At 41.3% G+C, this 19,185-nt stretch overlaps 1 pseudogene across 2 annotated transcripts; it reads left to right on the top strand.

The window, feature by feature from the left end:
- The first annotated feature begins 14,776 nt into the window (after positions 1-14,776).
- LOC149188777 (pentatricopeptide repeat-containing protein At2g13600 pseudogene) lies at positions 14,777-18,360 on the top strand (annotated as a pseudogene). 2 transcript variants are annotated; one of them, XR_016255834.1, is made up of 5 exons: positions 14,777-16,879; positions 16,986-17,140; positions 17,415-17,475; positions 17,668-17,748; positions 17,854-18,360. The product of XR_016255834.1 is annotated as a pentatricopeptide repeat-containing protein At2g13600 pseudogene, transcript variant X1 (transcript). The 2 variants fall into 2 exon arrangements; XR_016255835.1 differs by lacking the exons at positions 17,668-17,748; positions 17,854-18,360 and having other exon boundaries at positions 14,777-17,140; positions 17,415-17,536.
- The last annotated feature ends 825 nt before the right edge of the window (positions 18,361-19,185 follow it).

Raw genomic sequence — 19,185 nt, 5'->3', positions numbered from 1 at the left:
GGCGATGTCTACCGAGATAAACAAAGGTGAGCGGCGGTGCTCGCCAATTCACATAACTTTGACAAGAGAATCTTGTTCTAGTCCAACTCCCCCTTCCAATCACGGACGGGAGTACGGAGGTCATATTCTTTCACGGAAACCTACCCTATACTCGAAGTTTTCCTGCCGAAGCAGACCAGGACGCATGCCCCCTGGGTTTCAGTCATGTCTCCTCGAATCACTCACGCTCATCGGGTGGACAGACTGGAGATTGAGACATTTCTTGCGTGAAAATACCATTCAAGGATGGTATATGACTGTTTGCTTTGTATGATCCGGGAAATGAAAGCTGGTCCACGAGCTTGACCACTCTTCCTTCGTGCGGAAAACACATTACTCTAAAGAGTGAGGAGACAATGGCTCTCATGCAATAAATATAGTCTCGTCCAAGGAGTAGATTGTAATCCAGGGGTCCTTGAACTACCATTAAGTTCAAGTGAACAGTTTTCCCTCTCAATGTTATGGGCACATTGGGAAGGATCCCTAACGGTCGACTGGTTCCTTTATCAAAGCCTGTTAGATTTCTCATCTCAGGCAAAAGCGATGGCGAACCAAGCGCTTTCCAAGCAGTTGAGGAAATGATACTCACAGAATCCCCTTCATCTATGATGGTACCAACCATAACCATTCTATATATCTGAACAATGATTCGGAATGGTACACTAGCTGGTAAACGGGGTCTGCCTAGTTGATTCCAGTCGAAGGAGACAACTAGGTTGCTTGGAGGTGGGACCGAATAGACGGCCGGGTACGACTCTGACGAACTTCCTTCCTGCGGTAAAGGAACGGGTAAATTGCCCCCATGTTCGTTGGAGTCTGCGCTTATGAAAAGAATTTGGACGGTGTCATCCTTGTTCTCTTCAGTGACTGTATCATCTGAAGATGGACCCTCTGAAGGCAAGACCGGGTCAACTGCCATCTCGACCTTTTGACTTTCGTCTGGTATGGGTTCAGATGGTTTATCTTCAATGATAGACACTTCGGCTGACCACCTGAGCGGGCTAGCCGGATTTTCAACTAGTGACGGACTCGACAAGAGTTTTTTATATCCAGGAAGAAGTCGTAACGGTGAAACCGGACGATCATCCAAAACTCTTTTAGCTTCGTCTAAGAAGGGACAACGGTGGACGGCATGATCGCCTTCGCACAGTTTACAAGGAAATCTATATTTTCCTTTTTGTCCTGGGGCTTCACTTTCACTAGTTGACGGTGTGTTTTCAACATGATCATCAGAGGTTGACGACACCGGGTTGTGCAAACGAGGAGACCAGTCCCTTAAGATCTGAGGGATGCAAGGACAATCTCTATGATAGTGGTCTCCTTTGCAAATGACACATGGTGATTTAGGCCTGGTCGGTGCAGTGTATGGATTTTCGCTAGACGACACTCGTTTGCCCCCATTCGCTTTTGGCTCCTTCTTCTTTTTCTCTTTCTTCTTCTTTTCCTTCTTCTCCTTAGGTACTTGACTTTTGGCTTTACCAGCCCCATCAAGCGAAGAGGAAGGAGGAGAGGAAGAATTAGAGGAAGTAGAAGGTTGGTGGGTAACTCTGGACTCGTCTAATTGCTGATTCGATTGTTTAGGAATTGTGGTGTTCTGAACGACAGAGGTTGAGAAGAGCCATACAGTTAAACCAATTTTCAGTCCTGGAAGTGACAATGTGGCCATATGGGGCGCACCAACATCTCCCCAAGAGGAGAAGGGACTAGGATTTCCTCCAAGGGGGATCCCTTGGTTGGTGGATTCCATTTTCTCAACCCAAGATCAACGTAGGAAAGGGTAATGAATATTCCGTTTAAAATAAATTTTAGACGCTTTGACACAACTTGTTTATTTAGTTTTTAAGAGTCGAGAAAAAAAAAAAGATGACTCTAGTCTCCTTCGATTTTTAATGAGTCTGAAGTGACAAGTGCTCAGATGGACCTTTTCCGTTAAGGAGTCTGAAAAGGAACGAAAGGGACTGTTCTGGAAGTCTAGGTGGAGGGAGTACCAAACCAATCGCAAAACTGCAGAATACTTTTTACGGTACGTGATCCAGGTGGATATTGGTGGCCACCTGCCAGGTCCACCTGGACCCCCACCATTGTCTTTCTCAGCATTTTCAGTTTCCTTAATTGTAGCACAGTTTACTATTTTTAGCAGTTTTTTCGGGTCCTGAACTTCCGGAGCCGTTTTGAGGCCCTAAACGACGTTTTTTTGGAATTCTGGGCCGATCGAGCCCTATGTTGCCTCCCAAAGTGGTAGTACTCGGATAGATCTTTCTAACGAGCTATCGTACGCGTCAAACGGAGATCGTATGCCAAAGTTACGACCCCGGGAAATTGATGTACCAATTTACCCAAACGGGGCCCACAATTTGGCGTTTCATCTTCTAGGGTTAGGTTTCGGTATGTGAAGGGTTTTCCATTGTTTCTCAACAATAAATAGGCCTTCGAGCCTCATTGTAATACAGTTCAGAACAGTTCAGAGGCATGTAGCCATCACATCTCTTCTCAGAGATAAGCTACCATCGCCCTAGCTAGTTTATTGCCATTTCTGTTTGTAAGCATATGTCAGTATTTTCCATTAATGAAATGAAGTATTATTTCCGCTGCATCTTTGTGTATATGGTTATCTCTGTAATTTGTTGCGTTCCTGCTTAAATCTGGATCAGTGGTATCAGAGCGGTCTGCTTTTTCTCTGTTTTTCTTTGCATGTCCCCAACAAGGGCGGGATATAAGGAGTTAGGGCTTGAACTGGTTGAACCTTTGCAAGACCAGCCTCGCAAATCCCGACGGCCTCCCATGGCGGACGAGAAGAAAGACGAGGGGGCAGGAGATCCCATCAAAATCTTGCTCGAAGAAGCGCTCGAGCGACAACGGAACGCGATGATGGACAGCTTTGCGCAGATCCTTCAGCGGCTACCCAGAAGCGGCGCATCGGCTTCCAGCAGCTCCTCTGGAAACGCCACACCCTTTAAGGTACAAGTTAATTTTGAAATCCCCATATTCGAGGGTCAGATAGACGCCGATGCCGTAGATAAATGGTTAAATCTGCTAGAGGGTTATTTTTCTGTTCATGAATTTTCGAGTCGGGAAAAGATTGTTTTTGCTCTTCTCAAAGCAGCCCCCCACGTCAAGGACTGGTGGGAAACCTACTGCGAGCAGAAGGATGAAAGTACTGGCTCACTATTTTCAGCCGCACCCACCTGGGATTCGTTCCGGGATGCCATCAAGGAGCAGTACTACCCTGTCGGAAGCTATGAGGATGAATACATAAAGTGGACCACGCTGCGGCAGGGAAGGGACCAAGATGTGCCGGAGTTCACCAATCTTTTCCATACCCTTCGCACAAAGTTGGGTGTCAAGGATTCGGAGCAACATTTGATACTCAAATACCGTGGCTGCCTGCACAAGTACATCCAGGAAGAAATACAGTTCCTAAACATCCCCTCGCTCGGCGCAGCATACCGGTATGCCGTCAAAGTCGAGCAGAAGTTTAAACAAAAGAAGCGAGACTTTGGATCTGCGAATCCAAAGCAGGGGAAAGGTGCCCCTAAACCACAGAACAAAGGACAAAGCCAAGGCGGGACAGCCCAAGACAACCAGCTGAAGCTGCAAGCAAAGAGCAACGCCGCGAAGCCGAGAAAGGACACTGGAAAATGGTGCGAGTTCCATAAGAGCTCCACTCACAACACAAGTGAGTGTCGGGCCAAACAGTCACTGGTGGCTGAGCTAAAGGTTTCAGAATCAGATGCATGTTCCGACTCTGAGTCAGAACCCGATAAGGGGTATGAAAAAGGGAAGCAGATCATTGATGCGGATCCCAGCGCCACTGTTGCTACTGCAAAGATCCAGAAAAATGAACCCGAAGATCCAGAGGAGGAGGAGCGTCTCTTCCACTCCCAGATGTGGGTCAAGGGCTCCCCGATACAGTTCATTGTTGATAGCGGGAGTCAAAAGAACCTCATTTCGGCAGAGGTCGTGAAGCGGTTGGGCTTACCGACCACAGCACATCCACAACCATACACCATTGGGTGGCTTTACCAAGGGCGAGATCTTCGCGTGAGCCAGCAGTGTCGCCTTCCATACAACATCAAGCCCTTCACGGATGAGGTATTGTGTGACATTGCTCCCCTTGAAGTTTGTGATGTATTACTAGGACAACCATACTTGTGGAAGCGACATGCTGTGTATGAATCAAGGCCCCATGCTGTTATTATTACATTGGGAAATAAGTTGTTCAGGATACCAGAGGTACCACCACCTGCCGCCATCTCTTTGATTACTGCAAAACAATGCAGTAAGATCATTTCCAAAACCAGGAAATTTGTTTTCCTGATGATACGCCCTCAAGGGAAGAAGAAGACAGTGGCCGCGGCCTCCAAACGAGGTCCCTCTGCACGGCAGCTACAAATGGACAAGATTGTGGAGGAGTACAAAGACATCTTCACCTCCCCGGCCGGGGTTCCTCTGCACTGTCAAGTCAAGCACTCCATTGATCTGACCCCAGGTGCGCCGCTACCCAATGGACCAATTTATCGGCGCTCCGTTCTGGAGAACAATGAAATCAAGAGGCAGATTCAGGAGCTCCTACAGAAAGGTCACATCCGTCCGAGTTCTTCGCCCTATGGGAGCCCGATAGTGTTGGTACAGAAGAAGGATGGGACGTGGAGACTCTGTATTGACTATCGGGCGCTGAACAAGATCACTGTCCGTAATAGGTACCCGATCCCGCGGATTGATGACCTCCTAGACCAACTAAAGGGGGCGAAATATTTCAGCAAGATCGATCTGAAGTCAGGATATCACCAGGTACCAATTGAACCCTCAGATGTGTGGAAGACTGCCTTCAAATCCAAGGAGGGCCTCTTCGAATGGTTGGTCATGCCTTTCGGATTGACGAATGCTCCTGCAACCTTTATGAGGCTAATGGATGACATCTTGCGGCCATTCACCAACTCCTTTGTAGTAGTATACTTGGATGACATTCTGATCTTCAGCCAGAGTTGGGAAGAGCACCTCCACCACATCCGACAGGTTCTCCAAACACTGCGGCAACACAAGCTATGTGCCAATTTGGAGAAATGCACTTTTGGCATGACCGAGGTCCAGTATCTGGGATACATCATTGATGAACAGGGGGTGCATGTCGATCCAGCCAAGGTCCAAGTCATTCGGGATTGGCCCTCTCCAACCACTCTAACAGAGCTCCGCAACTTTCTAGGTCTTGCCAACTTCTACCGCAGGTTTGTGTTGGGATTTTCTCATATTTCTTGGCCCTTGAGTCAAGTCACCAAGGGCGGGGCGAAAGCAAAATTCTTTTGGTCTGAATCTCAACAGAAGGCATTCAGGGAGTTGAAGGATCGCCTCTGCACGGCACCAGTGCTCGCGTTACCAGATTTACAACAACCATTTGAGGTCGAGACAGATGCCTCTGACTATGCTATTGGGGCAGTCCTTACTCAACATGGACATCCAGTGGCATATCACAGTGAAACACTTTCAGACACAGTCCGGAAGTACCCCACTTATGATAAAGAGATGTATTCCATTGTACAGGCCTGCCGACAATGGAAGCATTACATTTTGGGGAAGGAAACGGTCATCCACACAGACCACCGACCTCTGCAATTCATACAGACCCAAGGGAAATTGCAGAATGATCGCCATCAGAAGTGGTCTACATACCTGCAACAGTTTCACTTGAATATCAAGTATAAAAAGGGCAGCACCAATAATGTTGCAGATTGCCTCAGTCGACCACCGATCATGGCGCTAACCACCGTGCTCAACTCTTGCGGGCACGAGACTTCTGATTGGCCACTTCTCTACAAAAGCGACCCAGAATTCGGCCACACATACCAGACACTCTTGGAGGGTCGGCAGGTTGCAGATTTTCACCTCCAGGATGCCCTATTATGCCACCTCGGTCACCTTTGTGTTCCTTCAAGCGAGCGTGCCAAGATGATTTGGGAAGCACACTACAGTCGGGCTGCTGGGCATTTCGGGGTCGAGAAAACAGTGGCAGTACTGCAAAACTATTTCTATTGGCCGAATCTTCGACAGGATGTTGGGAAGTACATCCGATCATGTACTGCCTGTGCCATTGCCAAACCGACCATTAAGAAGCAAGGCCTCTATACCCCGTTGCCTACCCCTAGTCGACCTTGGGAATCCATCTCCATGGATTACATGTCAGGCCTTCCTTCCACTAAGCATGGAAATGACTGTGTTTTTGTGGTCGTCGACAGGTTCTCAAAGATGGCCATTATGATGGCCTGCAAGAAGAATATCACAGCAGAAGCCACTGCTAAACTCTTCTTTGAACGAGTGTGGGTGCACTTTGGGATCCCACAGTCTATCATCTCAGATCGGGACAGTCGGTTTCTCAGCACATTTTGGTCCAGTCTCTGGTCAATGCTGGACACCAAACTCATGAAGTCCACAGCCTTCCATCCTCAAACTGATGGCCAGACAGAGGTTGTCAACAGGATGATTGTGCACATTCTGCGCATGTATAACTCAAAGCATCCACGCACATGGGACGAGAGCCTCCCCTATGTTCAGCACAGCTACAACCGAGCTCTTCACAGCTCCACTGGCCATAGCCCTTTTCAGGTGGGTTTAGGATTCCAGCCACTATGCCCCATTGATGTGGCCATGCCACTTGCAGCTACTCACATGAATTCAGCTCATGTCCAGTCCGAAACAGATAAGGCCACCAGCTTCATTGAGCGCATCCAACATATTCGCCAGCAGGTCCATGACATTCTTGAGAAATCAAATGCCAAGTACAAGCAGCGACATGATCAACACCGGGTGCCACACAAGTTTCAGGTGGGCGACAAAGTCTGGTTGCATTTGCAAAAGGAACGCCTTACTGGAGCCTATCGGAAATTGAGACCACTTCGATATGGTCCTTACACCATTACTAAGGCTATGGGAGACAATGCATTTGAGCTCAGCATTCCCCCATTCCTTGGCCTGCACCCAGTGTTCAATGTGGACCGCCTTCGGCCATACTTTCCACCATTGCTAGACACATCCGACATTGCAGAACAGCTCAAACCCACAGAATTAAATCCAGATTGCATGGAACAAGCTGCAACTGATCGGATCATGGACACACAGATCAAGAACACTCGCCAACAGCATATCCAACTGTATCGAGTTGTCAAAGCAGGCCAACTCCTTCAGCAGGGCAAGTGGCTCACCAGGGAACAAGTTCAGCAGAGGTTTCCTCATCTCATGGAGGAGTTCAATGCAATGGGGACCATTGCTTCCTAAGGGGGGAGGAATGATCCAGGTGGATATTGGTGGCCACCTGCCAGGTCCACCTGGACCCCCACCATTGTCTTTCTCAGCATTTTCAGTTTCCTTAATTGTAGCACAGTTTACTATTTTTAGCAGTTTTTTCGGGTCCTGAACTTCCGGAGCCGTTTTGAGGCCCTAAACGACGTTTTTTTGGAATTCTGGGGCGATCGAGCCCTATGTTGCCTCCCAAAGTGGTAGTACTCGGATAGATCTTTCTAACGAGCTATCGTACGCGTCAAACGGAGATCGTATGCCAAAGTTATGACCCCGGGAAATTGATGTACCAATTTACCCAAACGGGGCCCACAATTTGGCGTTTCATCTTCTAGGGTTAGGTTTCGGTATGTGAAGGGTTTTCCATTGTTTCTCAACAATAAATAGGCCTTCGAGCCTCATTGTAATACAGTTCAGAATAGTTCAGAGGCATGTAGCTGTGGGGTCGTTAATATGCCATGATTATTCTCACTTGTGAAGGTTTATTCCACCCATTTCCACCATTCTTCATCATGACATTTATTATAATTTATCATTTAAATCCATTTTATAAATAATTTATGCTCTCATGGATGAATATTATTTATTCTCTTTTATTTTTAATAAATTGATTATTATGCATTAATTTATCAATGATAGTTCTAATAAGTTGGTTGTAACATCATTCGCCATTTTTAGCCTCCAAAGTAACTTCCAGATTGAAGATTTGATTTTTAAATCAGCCAACTCAGAAATTCGCTGGTTTAAGGAGTGACAGTTTTGCGGTTAATATTCTGAGCAAATGAAGACGAATTTGGAAAATCCGGAACATGGGTTTTGTCCAGAACGGGCCCAATTATCTTCAAAAAGAACAGTTTGCCCAAATTCGGCTTGTACAGGGAGAAACGCAGGGTTCTTTGAACACGATTTTCTGGGATTTGCTGTTGCGGCCGCCCTCCAAATCTTAACTGCAAAGCCAAAATTCGCCTTGATCTGGTTGATCAATTGGTTAGGATCCATCCAATTCTGTAAGAGAAATCATGATTGTACTTATCGATGCTCTGATCCTTCTTCATTTAAAAGGAAACCAAAGATCAGAGGCGGGGCGGAAGGGAACGATTGTATTTTGTAATGATAAATTTCAGAACAGACTTTGATCATTAAGTTTCGTTGAGACCCGATCCTGTTATACTTTTGTTAATGCAATTAATGTAAAAGGCTTGGCGTTTATTTCTCCCTGCATCTGAAGTAAGTTTACGGCGGTGCCATTGGAAGCTACGGGCCCGACTCCAACGGACACTTGCCGCTGTTGTATCATACGGTGCTTTGGGTTTGGTTTGTTTCTTTCTATTGTTTCAGCAATCTGATATATCTTTTATATGACAGACTATGCTTCATGATTAATATCTAAATCTGAATACGTTCCTTCACTCATGTCTCTGTATTACGCAAAGTGAATCTATTCGAATTGCATCTATTTCCATAGCAGGAAATTGGTATGAATGTTATCATCATTAGATTCTTATGAAATAGTATTTGTGAGGCTTGAGGACAATGTTCCTTCGTTCAGAAACATAGTTATATCATTCCATACTTTCAGATTGTTATATTAATGTAAATCATGTACATACGGGTGATAATTGTTGTTTCATAATTCATTAAAGGATTGCTGTTCCATAATTCATTTGTGAATATCGCCTCATAAAGTAAATTGCTTTTGAAGATTGTTATTTCATTGCAAAATGTGAGTTTGGTTCAAGTTTACTTTTGACTCGCGGGATTTAGTTCTTTTGATTGCTGTTTTATTTGCTGCTGTTCTATTTCCATTTCGCTGTTCCGTTTTACTTTCTGCTGATTTATTTACTTGCATGTATTGCTTTGGTGTGAGAGGAGGATCAAGGTTGTCGTGAGACACAGCAGACGCTATTATGCTCCCAGATCCATGATCCATACTCTAATTCTCTTTTCATCGATTTCTAGAGGACTGAGTCATTGCTACCATATCCTCGATTGATGGCTATTTGAATGAATGATTTAGTTTCTTGCTATTCCAATTAGATTTTGTTTCAAGCATTCATTTACTTGTGGGTTTTAAGCACTATACTGCAAAACATTACTCTTAAGTAAATAGCCGCCTCAGACAGAGTACACTCTTGAAATAAAAAGTCGTCCCTGGGTTGATAATTAATGTGAGGTAATTAGGAGTTCGAAAGACACCTTTTTATCGCTCCACAGTAGCCATCACATCTCTTCTCAGAGATAAGCTACCATCGCCCTAGCTAGTTTATTGCCATTTCTGTTTGTAAGCATATGTCAGTATTTTCCATTAATGAAATGAAGTATTATTTCCGCTGCATCTTTGTGTATATGGTTATCTCTGTAATTTGTTGCTTTCCTGCTTAAATCTGGATCAGTACGGCAGTCAATCTTCCCGAATGTTGTGTTCAATGCATTGCGATCGATAGGGCGGCAGACGCGGCTTCCTATGGATAAAGGATTAAGCCTATTGGGGTCTCCCAAAATATACTTGACGGTACATGGGAGCACAAGTCCGTACTGGCACTTATCGTCTCAAAGTGGAGGAATCACCCAACCATCAGTGAGAACAACAGTTACCAGGCTTTACGACGCCAGAATACGTCTCTAGCCTAGACCTCTAAATGTTGTGCGTTAAGTTCCAAAGCGTTGTTAGATTCATTGAATTTATTTTAAGTTGATCTTGTTTATGAAGTTTGCCTTTCGGGTTCACCACGAGATGTAGATGTAATTCCTAAAATGCAATCTAAAGATGATAAACAAACTTTTTATCTTTTTTATGCAATGAAAATCCTAGCTACTAGGGAAAAGAAAGACAAAATCTTTTCACAAAGAGCAAAGAGCACACTGTAAATGCACTTTCCTAAATCAAGCCAAATAGACTGTCTATATGCAAATGCACATGCATGTATTTGTTTTCGACTTTCTTAGTATATGGATGCTAAAAAGAAAGTTGATGCACAAATCTGAATTTCTTTTCAAGCGACGAATATCAACAAGCTTCTTTTCAAAATCAAAAAATGGAGACGATTACAACACCTTACGATTTTGAACTGAATGCTTGTTCTTGACACTAGAAAATTACAAATTCAGACCAAAAGCAATAGTAACTGGATAATCGACCATCAACAACAATCAATTTTTTTCCTACGATCGAAATCGACACTTGTGACAGATTCAAATCAAAGGACGACAGTACGACTATGCTACTTTTGCCAAGGAGAACTGTAAATGACTCAACAAACACACAGAAACATCTACAATTCTTTTGTACAAAGGAGGTGGAATAACAGTAAGGAAAAGGGGTTTCAAACAGACATATACTGATCACAGGCAGCAAAATTCAGGAATAGAACTGGAAAGAAAGAATCACAGAAGCCACAGCTACACAAAGCTAGTCTGATCAGCGCACCTGTAACACAGAGAATCTGAAATGCAGCGCAGGTTGTCCACTCGGGAAGTGCGCTAAAATTCAGAATCTCTGAACAGGACCTGCGCTGGGCTAGAAACGAGACTCTGTTCGGGTTCCGGGTTACAGTTTGCAGTTCAGTTCTTGGGTTTTGGCCGAGTAAAAAGCAATCAGTAATGCAACAATCAGGGGTAGATCTAAGGAGGATCTAAGAGCTATCACAAGGGCAATCAGATAGTTTTTGAATCAGTTGTTTAAATCATAAACAGATCCAGTAGATGGATTGAAGTAGCAGTTGTCTACTTTGCATTTGTTATGGCAAATGCAGTTCGAACGCTACTTGTAAGTTTATGAAACAAACAACAAAGAATGATAAACAAACAAACTAATTAGTTCCCCAGCGGAGTCGCCATTTTGTTACAGGGAAAAGTGTCTATTTAGAACTGCTCTATCCCACTAAGGTGTGATAGCTGCCTTAGAAACAAACAGAGAAAAACTACTTTTGTTTTTCCTTTATGAATTACAGATAAAGAGGAACAGAAAGACCAACCTCTGTCTTGCGCTAATCCTTCGATTCGATCCCTCTCTTCTTTGATAGTCCCCAACTACCTGCTCCCTTGCACGCCCAGCTTCACAAAGTACCTGTAAGATCACAGAAGCATAGCACTATACAAAGACATGGATCTATAATCATAAACAATTTAGGATCAGATGTAAATTGACCATACAAATGTAACAAGCATCAATGATACAAAAGCATGGAGGAAAGCTCAAATAGTTTTTATTGATAAACAAGAAAAGATCCAGGAGGAGTTACAACCAGTGGTTCCGACCCAGCATCAACCTCCCAGCAAAGAAGCCCCTCTTCACCTCAAACAAAGCTTAGATCACCCAACAATCTGATGTTTGTCTCTAGAAACCAACAACAATTCCTTACAATATGAAAAATTCCAACCTCTGGATCTTTGGGATGAGGGATCCATATATAGATATCTGTAAGGGGGATGAGTCAGCTTGTGATTTGATTAGTGTCTTCTCTCTGACAGTTCTTGTTTCCACTTGGAGGCTGAGGGCCTCTTACTCATCCTTGGTCGAATTCAGTGAGCCAAGTGTCACAGGAGAAGATTCTGGAAGCTTCCATTGCCTCTCCACCTCGTGGAATGACACTGCCATTTGTCATTTCTTGCCCATCGCAACCCACAAAAGGGACTTTTGAAATGCAATACACCCTCACAGTGTATTTAGGTGAGATGCAACGCACCTAGCCAGTGGAGCAGCTGCCATGATCCTGTTTTGACCAATTCTGAGTAGTTTCTCATGGAGAACTTCTGGGAGAAGCTGTAATCTGTTGACCTTGTTCCTTTAGGAGTTAGAACAACACTTTTAGGGACTTAGGAGCCCTTGGTTTATGGACATTTCATGCTTGGGGTTGCAGGGCACAAAAATGTCTATAACATTTAGGGCTTAGGGGATATGGACTTTAGTGGCAAGGGGTTAAGTGCTTAAGGATTAGGGGAATAGGTACACTAACTAGCATAAACATCTTGTCGATACAAAAGGTTTGCTGAAGTGACACAATTAAAATGACCAACACAAATGACTACTTCATATTATTGTAGTACTTGTTAGATAATCATACTTTTGTTCCTATACTAAATTGGTCATTCACGTTAGTCATTTTTAGTTGTATTACTTATTAGCTAGTCATATATTTTACCCCGAGACTAAATTAGTCATTTATGTTAGTCGTTTTTAGTTGGGTCACTTAAGATTGCTCATTTTTGGTGTATTTCACTTGGAAAAGCTATGGTGACTAAATTTTTTAGTTACCTAGTCACTAATTTCTCATTTTCTACTAGTGCTAGTAACAACCACCATAGTGGTATTTTCTTTTTTTATTTCCTTAACAAAGATGAAAATCCTTCTTCATATGCCCTTTTTGGTTACATTTCCAACACACCAATTTGAAATTCCTCTTCATATTAATTTATCTACCCTTGGACTTCAATCTACCATGCAATCCATTGTCTTTCCCTTTTCTAGAACAACCTTTAGTAAACAATGCCTTATAATCTAATGATACTTCTATTAATAGTTTCCTTGTTTTCTCATTCAAAAACTATGTTACAATGCTTTCAATCTTAGGACTATCCCTACGACGTCCTCTAATAGATATTATCAAATTCTCACATGAATTTGGCATACTAATGAGAAAAGCAATACATTGATCCTTTAAACACCAATGATTTTCAATGGACACTAATTGTTTCATCAACATATTAAATTCATTTAAATGTTCAGTAGACTTTTCTCCTTCATCTTTGGTGTGAAATCCTTTCTTTTCAATGGCATCATATTAACCTATGCATCAGAAGATATAAGGCATTTAGCTTCTCTCACATCTCCTTTGCCAATGGGGCTTTATAGACATTAAGAGTCATAGAATTTGTAGGAAAAGGTAAATTTCAAATCATGCTTTGCTATCTATCTTAATCCAATATGCATCACTTATATTTGCTAATCTCCCAACAACAATAAGCCACCAATATTTTTTTGTCATTGCACCTTCTATTTTTATTTTACATAAAGTGAAAATGTAATCATTGAAACTTCTCAATATCTGCCTTCATTGCCATATATTAGCACTCCTTAATTAGTTTTTCTTAACCTCATTTTTTTTAATTGAATAGAACATTGATATATCTAACGAAAATAGTAAAACACCAGTGTTACACCTAGACAATTCTAATACCATAAAAAGCTTCATTATCTTTTTATTTTTATTTTTATGTTTTGGTATTAAGAGAATCGATAGACCTGTTCCCTATCATCAAGGAGGTTCGGTGTTGAGTTGGAGGGATTGTCCCTATACTCCTAAGCCTAACCCAACCACCCACAAACACATTAGACAAGTTAACCAGGTTTCAAATTTGGACAGGACCCTGATATTATTTAGCAAACTTTTCCAATATGAAACGTCCACTATTCAACTTAGCTTGATGAATTGAAAAAATCCACTATTAATTTAAAGGAAAAGAAAAAAAAGATATAACCACATAAGTAAAACACAATGAAACAAATGTTTAAGGTTCTTGTAGCAACCACACTAGGGAAATTTTCACTTGAGGATACCAAGGTGGACAAGTCAATACCCCAATTAAAAAGAACAAAAAACCATGAAAAATGTTTTCTTGGCTTGAACAAGTGATTTTTATAAGCTAAATATTTACATTTAAATTTAACTCAATTTTGTTTATTTAAACATATAAATACAAAATTAATGAAGAAATCTGCATGGATGCAAAACTTTCCTATATAATATAGAATAGAATCCTTACACTAATCCACATGGATGCAAAACTTTCCTATATAATATAAAACAGAATCCTTTTGAAAGCAACACTTTCGTCGAGGTAAAGTATTCAACAAAAAATTCTGATAAAAGAATAGATCTCGACTTAATTTCCTTTACAATAATTTCTAATATAAGTGTATGTTAAACTATGAGGTGTACTAGTCGAGGTAAAGTATTCAACAAAAAATTCTGATAAAAGAATAGATCTCGACTTAATTTCCTTTACAATAATTTCTAATATAAGTGTATGTTAAACTATGAGGTGTACTAATTGCTTTGAGTGGAAGTCTAGTTCCAACTTTTTAGAGTTTAATTTCATTAAACTATACATTCAAATCTCATGAGAAAAAAAGTTAAAGATAAAAACCATTTATAAAATTTTATTAAACTCTACATTCAAATCTCATGAGAAAGAAAGTTACAATAAAAACTATTTATAAAATTTCATTAATCTATACATTCAAATCTCATGAGAATAAAAACTATTTATAAAATTTCATTAATCTATACATTCAAATCTCATGAGAAAGAAAATTAAAGATAAAAACCATTTATAAAAAATTAAACTATTTGAAAAATATCTAAACTTTACTCAACCCAATTCTGTAAGAATTGACAAAATACACTTATGTAATAGCATTCCATTATGAATGGATCACTCTTCCATCCAATAAACCAACTAACCTAACTTAAAACTCAACCTAGTTTCAGAAAAAAATAATAATACCTAGAGCCATGTCAATCTTAAAACATTCCTAAATTTACAACGATTGATCGTGAACCGGGATGGGAGTCTTTTGCATAGTTAAGTTCTCTCTGGTTGTATAGGAAAAGAGGAACTTGTAGCGGGTGCCTAGCGTTGTCGATGCTACCAAAATATGCACTGGTAGCTACTTCTTCGACGTTGAGTACAGAGGGTAGGAGCATTGGCATTGCCACTTATGGCCGTCTTTTGCAGGCGTTCATCAATACCAAATCACCGGCTGAGTGGAAGGGAATTCATGGTCATATCATCAAATCAGGATTCGGTTCACAGGTATTTCTCTGTAATCGTCTTATTGATATGTACGCCAAGTGTGCATGTTTAGCCGACGCAAGTCAGGTTTTTGAAAATATGCCCTCAAGGGATGCATTCTCCTGGAATACCATCATTACAGGATATGCCAAATGCGGCAGAATGGAAGATGCACGTCAAGTGTTTGACGAAATGGCTGAACCAACCTCTATCACATGGAATGCAATGATTGCAGGATATGCACACAATGGGCATTCCGAAGAAGCTCTTAAGCAATATAAGAAGATGCAACAGGTCGGCATGAAACCCAATCGGTTTACCTTTGCCAGTGTTCTCAGTGTCTGCACCAGACTCTCAGCTCTGGAAACGTGTAAGCAACTTCATGCTCAGATTGCTAAGAATGGATTAGAATCCAATGCCTTTGTTGGGAGTGCTCTTGTGGACATGTATTCCAAATGTGGAAGCGTAGGGGATTCTCGTCTTGTGTTTGACGAAATGTCGGAAAGAGATACAGTCACATGGACTGCGATGATTGCAGGATATGCCCAGTATAGACATGGGCTAGAAGCACTTAATTTGTTTCGGCAAATGCAACTGGCAGGCGTGAAACCTAATGAGGTCACTTACGCTGGCATTCTCAGTGCATGTGCCGGCGTAGCAGCTCTGGAGCAGGGCAATCAAGTTCATGCACATATGATAAAGATTGGATATGATTCGAATCTGTTTGTGTCGAGCGCTCTTGTGGACATGTATGCCAAATGTGAGAGCATACATGATGCACAGCAACTGTTTGACAAACTTCATGAACGGGATGTGGTATTGTGGAATGCAATGATTGTGGGGTATGCTCAGAATGGATATGCCGAGGAGGGGTTGAAACTATTTGGGGAAATGCAAAAGGTTGGTATTAAACCAGACGAAGTCACCTTTTCTGGCATTCTCAATTCGTGGGCAAGCTTAGCATCTTTGAAAGGTGGGAGGCAGGTTCATTGCCTTGTTGTGAGAGCTGGATTCGAATCAAATGTGTGTGTGGGGAGTTCCCTTGTTGACATGTATGTCAAATGTGGAAGCATAGAAGAAGCGTGCCAAGTGTTTGGGACAATGCCTGAGAGAAATATCATCTCTTGGAATGCGATGATTGGAGGTTACGCCTTGAATGGCCATGGCAGGAAGGCCCTTCAACTCTTTGAAAAAATGGTCTCAGAGTCCATCAAGCCAAATGATAGCACCTTTATTAGTGTTCTCTCAGCATGTAACTATGCAGGCCTGATGGATGAAGGTTGTCGCTACTTTAATTGCATGGGTCAAGATTATGATATGATTCCAAGATTAGACCACTATGCCTGTTTGATTGATCTTCTTGGTCGTGCTGGGCACTTGGATGAGGCTATAAATATCATCGATAACATGCCTTTTGAACCAAATGCTATAGTGTGGGGGGCATTGTTAGGTGCTTGCAGAAGTCAGGGCAATATAGAGCTAGGAGAGCGTGCAGCAAAAGCCTTGTTTGAATTGGAACCACAATATGCTGCACCCTATGTACTGCTATCTAACATGTATGCTGCAGCCGGCAGGTGGGATGATGTAGCAAAAGTCAGAAAAACAATGAAGGAAAGGGGTTTGAAAAAGATGCCAGGATGCAGCTGGATTGATGTAAAGAACAGGGTTCATGCATTTGTGGCTGAGGAGGTCACATCCACTTGTTGATCAGATATATAAGACATTCGAAGAGCTGACTGAACAGATGAAAGGCAGTAGGGTATGTGCCTGATAATTCTTTATTTCTGAAGGATAAGGCTTAGGATTTCAAGAAACAAGTAATATGGCATCATAATGAAACTTGCTATTACATTTGGTTATATCAGCACACCCCTGGGAACACCACTCCAAATCATCAAGAACCAACGGACGTTTGGTGATCTACATACTGCAATCAGGTTCATCTCCCAAATTGGTTCACGGGAAATCATTATAAGGAGAGGGATGTGGTCATGTAGATGTTTTTACTGGAGTAACAATGGTAATTTTTATTTGTTCAACTTGGTTTAAATTACAATAAAGTTTTTGATAAGCCATGCTAGTTTTGAGAAAAGGATTTATAAGACAACACTGTCAAAATATCTATTTCTAAAAGGCTGGAATGGCTGAACGATTGTTATATGTTACATTATTAGTCAGGCCTCTCATGTATTTAACGTTGTAATAAACATTGCAGGATTCTTCTTGTAGATTGTCACCCTTGTCAACTCTCATTTAGGATGTCCCTAACAAATTGACTCTGATGTTTTGAACAGGTAAGAGACTTTGATGGACTAAGCATGATCTTGAATTTCAGACTCTCAGAGAATGTTCCATGTAAGCAACTCACTTATGAATAAGATTTTATAAAGCCTCACCGTGATTCAAATGGGTCATAGTGCAAAGGATGCATTCCTAAGAACTGCAGAGAGCGTTTTTCATTTCTATTAATTAAACCTATAAAAGTTGTTTCTTCATTTATTTCCATCATTTTTTTTATCGTTCTTTTGATTCCATTATATACTCAAGTTCTTAGGTTTCTTCCACTTGTCAAGTGCCTGGCATCCAGCGAAGCAAATTGTCCAGCCCATGTTGGGTGCATATTAAACGGTGAGGGAGTGTTTTACATGTCTATTTGTTAAACCTATAAAAGTTGCTTCTTAATTTATTTCCTTTTTTAATCATTCTTTTGATTCGATTACATGAATTGCTTAGGTTTTTTCCACTTGCCGCGGTGGCTGGCAGCCGGTGCAGCAAATCATCCAGCCTGTGTTGGGTGCATATTAGATACTAACATCTTCAGCTTATGTGAGAATGTGCCCACTCTCTGATGTGCACCCAGCAGAGGTCGGATTGGTGGTACACTTCACTCCATAAAATTTCGAAGTAATCCAGAGTTTGTTAAGCAAGGGGTGAATATTTAAAAAGAGAATAAATAACACTGGTGGGACTGGACCCTTTTACAATGAAGGCAAACAGAATGAAGGTGTATATACTGTATACTGAAGCTATAATATGTATAATGTATAATATCTAGAGATATAAATGTGACCATGGATGTGGTCATATTAAAATTATGGTGATTTTGCTGCCTAGACAAAAGAAATGAAGAAAACTTATATAATTTTATTCTCATATTATATCATTCTGTATGGATCATGCTCTGCACCAAAAGGAAGAGTAAAATTGTGGGCAATTGGTTAACAAGCCTTCCTTGTAACCCATGTGTAAGTCCACAGTCATAGGGGATGCTATAAGAGAAAAACTTATATAATTTTATTCTCATATTATATCATTCTGTATGGATTATGCTCTGCACCAAAAGAAAGAGTAAAACTGTGGGCAATTGGTTAACAAACTTTCCTTGTAACCCATGTGTAAGTCCACAGTCATAGGGAATGCTATAAGAGAAACAAATGCAAGAAATATAATCACATGAAAAATATCGGTAGTAAGTAGTTCATTTACAACTACTTTTTATTGTCCTTACTTCCTTTTATTAACATTGTGTTTTTGGAGATAGAATTTTGGAATTATTTAGAGTGAGTTATCAATGCATGATCCATTAATCCAGAGTGCATAATTTCTCATGATATTGAGTTGTCCACTTAGCATTTATGGCATTAGTTGATGTTCGCAAAGATGAAGTGAGATTGAAACTAGTAAAATAAATCACCATTGCACCAATCATTATCACTAGGCTTGCACTCAATAGCTAGGACTTCTCAATAGATTACCCATCCTGACACTCCGCTAACTCAAGTGCACTTAACTATGGAGTTTTCTCCCTATAGTTAAACTGACTTAGCTTGCTATCTTAGTTGCAAATCTTAGCAGACATTGTGCCTTGTGAACTATTCAGTTAGAGCTCCCTTAACTCTTAAAATGCCTTATGAACTATTCATTTATAGCTGCATTTATTCTTTTATTTAAACATTTTGGGGCTTGCATGGTGCAAAGATATCATTTTTGGAGTTATTTGCATAGAGCAAGTCATTAATGCATGGCCCATGCCCCATGTGCTTTACTCAAAATGACTAGTGTCTC

Source organism: Pinus tabuliformis, chromosome 3_1 (genome assembly GCF_031772625.1).
Source record: "Pinus tabuliformis cultivar Carrire ecotype Pingquan chromosome 3_1, CPIR1, whole genome shotgun sequence".
Lineage (NCBI taxonomy): Eukaryota > Viridiplantae > Streptophyta > Pinopsida > Pinales > Pinaceae > Pinus > Pinus tabuliformis.
The sequence above is the reverse complement of the archived record's forward strand: the minus strand, read 5'-3'. Positions and strand labels throughout refer to the sequence as shown.